Source organism: Micromys minutus (assembly GCF_963924665.1).
Source record: "Micromys minutus genome assembly, chromosome: 24".
Taxonomy (NCBI): Eukaryota; Metazoa; Chordata; class Mammalia; order Rodentia; family Muridae; genus Micromys; species Micromys minutus.
In genome coordinates this window covers 28,825,715-28,831,714 of record NC_137959.1, presented here as the reverse complement: position 1 = coordinate 28,831,714, position 6,000 = coordinate 28,825,715, and the positions used below count along the sequence as shown (strand labels likewise).

Genomic DNA, 6,000 nt, shown 5'->3' with positions numbered 1-6,000 from the left:
TGGGTGTTTTTATCACACCAACAGGAAAAGAAACCAAGACGCTTCACACACATAAATCCCTTGGTTCAATCCCTAGCAAAAAAAAAAAAAAAAGAAAGAAAGAAAGAATGAAAGAAAGAAAAGAAAAAGGAAGTTGATTTTTCCTGGGCTTTCTTCCCAGCCTTAAAAAGTAGGGTTAATGTTTATAATCATTGGAACTAGGGGATGATAGCATAAATAAATGGTGCTTACGCAGGTCCACAGGACTTCCATGAGTCTTATATGACTGGGTCTTCTGATCCCACAAAACCAGGGCTTTGTGCAGAAAATGAACACAGTAAATTATGCTGAAGACTACAAAGATAAAGGTATCAACTAGGGTGTGACTAGTAGCCCACAAAAAAAAAAAATGAGGTTCAGAAATACTTAGGAGATAAATGTTGTCATATGGGTAATTGTTAGATTAAAAAAAAGCTTTGATTAGAACAACTATGGTTGATAATGTTACAGAAAGAAGCAGGTGGTGGCTAAGTTACTGGAGTTAAGTTTACTGAAGGAACCAGAATCATCATATCTCAAGGAGATAATGTTCTTGGAAACCCCCCCCCCAGTGGTCTATAGATTAGGAAAACTCTCAGCAACCACCAGCTATTTATTTAAAAACTCTAAAAGTACGGAAAGTCCTGAATTTAACTATGGGGCGTAACACTGCATTCTCCTAAATAAGCATTACTAGAGAGTGGTTTATTCTGTAGCACCTTACGGATCTTTTTGGTTTTGGTTTTGTTTGGCAGTGCTGTAGCTTAAACCCAGGCTCTAACATATACTAACACACACTAGGCAAGTGCTCTGTCTCTGAGCTTCACCCCCCTCCCCAGCATCCACAATTATTCCTTTTTTTTTTTTTTTTTTCTTCTCTCTTTGAGATGGGATTTCTCTGTGCAGCCCTAGCTGTCCTGGAAGTTGCTCTGTAGACCAGGCCTCTGTAGACTAACCTCAGACTCAAAAATCTACCTGCCTCTGCCTCCTGAGTGCTAGGATTGAGAGAGTGTGTCACCCCTGCCTGCCAAGCACCTACAATTCTTAAGGGAAGAGTTAATGTAGAGGAAGAAATGGGAAATCAGCTTACTGTATAAGTAACTTTTGGTAGTCACAACTGGGGTTGTGTGCTGATGGCCTCTACCCAGTAGAGGCCAAAAATACTGTTAACCATCTTATAGCAAACAGTTCTGCACCCCCCAAATACTATCATGCTTCAGATGACAGCAGTATCACTGCTGAAAAAACTTTAAGAGTTACCATGATCAAGAAATCAAAAGTACATCCACTTTTTCCCCCCACGTTTTATTTTTAACTCTGATCCTTTGTCTCCAGTGGACAGGAGACAAAGGCCCATTTGAAGAGGAGGATTCAAAGTTATGATTTTGTTTCACTTTGGAAGTTGTCTAGGGTAGAGACATAGCAGTAATGGAGGCAAGTCCTACAACCGATAAAGGCTCACGGAACCCGCCTCAGGTCAGCAGGCCTATTTTATCACTCCAGCCTGCTATGGGATGAGGACTGGGAGCCTCCCGTTTTGCAACTAAGAAGTAACCAAGAGAGTCTTCCCACACAGAAAAAAAAAAAAAGTCATTACAAAATTCACTTCCTTGGGAAAACACAGGCTCCATAAGGAGGTCAAGAGAACTTGAGACCACAGTCTAAAAGAGAAATGGCATTCAGAACAACTTAAGAACACCTAGAGAAAGAGGCCAAACACCTGAGCAAACAGGGAAGCCAATCTTTCCAAGTCAAGAAACCCGACCAGTTGGAGATACCTGTGATTCTACAAACATAGGTCGTTGTCAAGACCTTCCTTCATTCCGGGGAAAAATCTTTTTTTAAGCATCTACATTCTTGACGCCGGTTGGCAAATCCAAGTGCGTTCAAAGCTGGATCAAACCCTAGCATCAAAGAACACATCCATCCCTGAAATCCTGACAGCAATAGGCTCCCTGCAGGTTTCCCAAGCACCACCCCCAAGGCGCGAGCATGCGCAGCTCTCCATCCCGGCCCCTCCTCCCGCGGTTCCACTCCCCCCCACTCCCCCACCCCCGCCCAGTCACAGAGCATGCGCTGTCCTCCTGCCGCCCCGCCCCTCCGTACCCGAGACCCCTGTTCCTTAGAAACCAGGCGGCGTGTTCCCAGTATCGGTGCTCTGGATTCCGGCGCGCGCGCGCATCCACACTAGCCTCCCCCAGGGCAGACAGACGGCCTCGGAAACCGGTCCGGATCCATGGTCTCGCGTGCGGCTCTGGGCGGGCGATGCCAGCGTGCCAGGTGAGAGGCACCCGGCGGCGGGTGAGGGTAAAGGAGGGCATGGCGCTGGCCCGGCCTCCGCCGCCGCCCGGCTCCTGAGGTTGGAAGCGAGTATACGCGGGGCCCTGGCTGGAGGGGGCCTGTGCAAAATGCCAGTGTGTGCACTGCATTGAGTACGGGGTCGCTCCGAGGTTCATTTTCCCCACCTCAGAGATAGGACCTGCACATTTGGACGCAGAATTTTGGATTCTGTAGGATCTTGAAACCTTTAACCCGTACCCATATAGATGTGAAACCATAGGCTACACCGCCCATTGCGGAGCAGACCACCCCATTACCTACCTGTGTGAGGATAGGCGCTTTGTGGATGAGAATTTGTGAGATGTGGAAACTTCAGACAAAGGGCTCGTCGTCTTACTAGCTGGTTCATGCTCTTGCAAAATGAGATTGCACTTGAGGCAGCAAATGTATAAGAAACTGGTGTTCAGGTAAAAGCTTGAAAAAGGAACATCCTAGAGAAGCATTTGGTTTACTCTGCCAGCCCCGAGTGCCGAGTCCTGGTTGGCCATGGCCTACTTTTGTAGATCAGGGAAAAACAAACAAACAAACAAAAAAGGATGGACTTGTGGAAACAAAAGACGAGATGAGGTGTGACTGTCAAGACTTTATTATACCCCTGGAGAGGGAAGGCATGCCTGGGGAAATGGGCACTGGTGAGTGGGCATGTGAACAGCTTTACCCTACCAGACTGCCCCAGGATCTAAAGAACAGGACAGAAATGTAAAGGTATAAAATTGCATTGGGTAGACAGCAAGGAAAATATCTCACGTTTATGTTCATTGTTCCCAGTATCATGCTAAGGACAGAGTACTTGAGGAAGAAATGAAAACCCAGCGCAGCACTAACTTTATAATCTGTGTGCACAAAGACTTCTTAATGGAAGACTATTCAGTTGAAAGAAACAGCTCTTAAACTAGAAGAAGGCACAACCTTATTATGATTTGAAGTGGTAAGGAGAAGATGAATCTAGTAGGGGAAGCTAGAGTCACTTGTGATAAGGAAACTCACTTTCTTTTCTGCAGGACACTCATTTTACAGAAATTGAGAAAATTAGTGCTTTAGGGCTGTGGATTTAAAACATGAGCCAAGAAGTGGAGATTTTTGTAGGCAGTTCTTTTGGTAGAGTCTGTATTTTATAGATGAAAATTCTGTTGTAAGGAATATACTCTTACTATCTGCTTGTCTCCTTTCTCCTATGAAATAATCAGTCTGGGTCTAATCCTTTAATTTTTTCAGTATGTTTATTGAGATTTAGCCTCAAACTCACTGTGTGGCTAAAGATGAACCTGAGCTTCTGACCTTCCTGCCTTTGCCTTCCGAGTACTGAGAGTGTACTATCATGTCTGGTTTTATCCGGCACTGGGAATTGAACCCAGGGCCTTGTGTGTGCTAGGCATGTACTGTATTAATTGATCTATATCGGTAATCTTCCATTAAAAATAGCTTTTACATCTTATGAGTTTATTTCGTGTGTATGAATACACACAATGTTGTATTCATGTGGGGTCATCCAGACCTACCATGTGGATCCTGGGAATAGAACCTGGGTGTCCGGCTTGACAGCAGGTACTTTTACCTGGTCAGCCACCTCCATGACCTCCATGGAGACAGGAAGATGGCAAGTTCTGGGCCAGTCTGGACTGCATATTAAGACCATGTCTCAAAAACACAAAGAAGGGGCGGTGTAGAGAGATGGCTCAGTAAGAACACTTGATGTTCTTGCTGAGGATGGGTTGGTTTCCCTGCACTCATGTGGGGCTCACGATCACTCATAAATCCAGCTCCAGGGGGTCTGGCACTCTGTTCTGGCCTCCTAAAACACCAGACCTGCATGCAGTACACATGCACACATGCAGACAAAACACTCATAAAATAAATCTAAAACAAAAATTTTTAAGTAAATAAAACGCAAAAGGCCGGGTGACAGTGCATGTCTGCAATCCTAGCATTCAAGAGCCAGAGGCAATAAGATTCCGGAAAGTTTGAGACCAGCCCGATTTTAGTGGTAAAAACCAAGAGTTGAGAAACCAACATCAACCAAACCCTAGAAATTCAGATATATGACTTCTGTAGTAATTTACATCGCAGAGTGAGGCTTTGTCTCAAAGAAACGCAGCCAGGCGCGGTGGCATACACCTTTAATTGCAGCACTCAGGAGTAAGAGGCAGACAGATCTTCCTAAGTTCAAAGTTCTGGGACAGCCAGTATTACATTCATGGTTGAGAACTTGTCTCAGCGAAGACATATACACATGATTTTTTTGAGCCAGGATCTCATTCTGTGACCCAAGCCAGCCTGGAACTTTCTTAGCTGTCCTCCTGCCTCATACCAAAGAGTTTTAAATCTAATTTATTTATTTTGCACGCAGGAGCATGCCTGGTGCCATTGGAGACTAAAGAAAGTTTCAGAACCCCTGGAATTGGATTTATGGATAGTTCAGGGAATAACAAATGCTCTCAACTGCTAAGCCATGGCTCCAGCCCCCAAAATGAGTTTTTAAAAAAGATTTAATTTGGAAGGCTAGAGAAATGGCTCAGTGGTTAAGAGGACTGACTGCTCTTCCATAGGACCCAGGTCTTGATTCCCAGCACCCAAAGGGCAGCTCACAACCATTTATAATATAGTTCTAGGGGATCCAACGTCCTCTTCTGGCCTCCTTGGGTGCACACACATAGTGCGTAGATAATTTATGTAGGCAAAACACCTGTACACATAAAATTTTAAAATTTTGGAGCTAGAGAAATGGCTCGGGACAGTTAGAAACTTTGTAAAATAACATTTTTTAAAAGTTTGTGTGTGTGTGTGTGTGTGTGTGTGTGTGTGTGTGTGTGTGTGTATGTTTGCCTACATATACGTATTTTTGTACCATATGTGTGCCTGGTGCCTGTGGAGTCCAGAAGAGAGTATCAGGTCTCCTGGTACTGGGGTTATAGATGGTTATGAGTTGCCATGTAGGTGCTGGGAACTGAACCCAGGTTGTTTGCCATAGTGATAAGTATTCTTAAGTACTAGGACATTTTGTGACTATATTATGGTTCAGGGGTTTGTGTGCATTTTTTTTTTTTTCTGAGTTCTACAACTAGACACTTTGAGAGCAGTGTGGACTTAAGGAGACTCTCCAGGTGTTTCTAAGTTACTATGACAATGAAACCTTTGACAAATACTTGCTTAGCACCCACTCCATTTTCAGGGTAAGTGAGGGCAGCTATCAGGCCTGACCTGCAATAAAGTAATCACTGTTGTTTGAGAAGTCAACTGCAAGGGACTCTTACCAGATAAACCAGTAACGCTAACAGATGTACTTTCACTGAACTGACCTTCTGGGTTTTCTATATGAGAAATTTAAAAAGGCATTCAGTGCCATCTGATAAAATGACTCTGAGACACAGAGGTCAGTTATTTAAAAAACAGGATTCAGCCAGGCCTTTAATATCATTTCTTTAGTCTCAGGTTTGGGAAGCAGAATGGCCAGGGCTACACAGTGGGAAAGGAAAGAAGGGGAGAGAGAGGGAACAAGAGAGGAAGGAAAAAGAAAAAAGAAAATGGGAATCAGGCTCCACTCACTGGGCATGGGTAATGGACTTTTTGCCTCTCTAGTGCTTGGGAATTCACTTGTGCAAATTTATAATGGGGTGATTCTTAGGTAGAGAGAGCCACACAAAT

At 44.2% G+C, this 6,000-nt stretch overlaps 1 protein-coding gene across 1 annotated transcript in view; it reads left to right on the top strand.

Annotated features, from left to right (window-relative positions):
• Nucleotides 1-2,161: 2,161 nt before the first annotated feature.
• Nucleotides 2,162-6,000, top strand: part of GFOD2 (Gfo/Idh/MocA-like oxidoreductase domain containing 2) — a 36,582-nt gene continuing 32,743 nt past the window's right edge. Inside the window, exon 1 of the mRNA XM_080936954.1 lies at nucleotides 2,162-2,298. The gene's annotated coding sequence lies outside the window, so the exon portion shown is untranslated. The remainder of the gene's footprint in view (nucleotides 2,299-6,000) is intronic.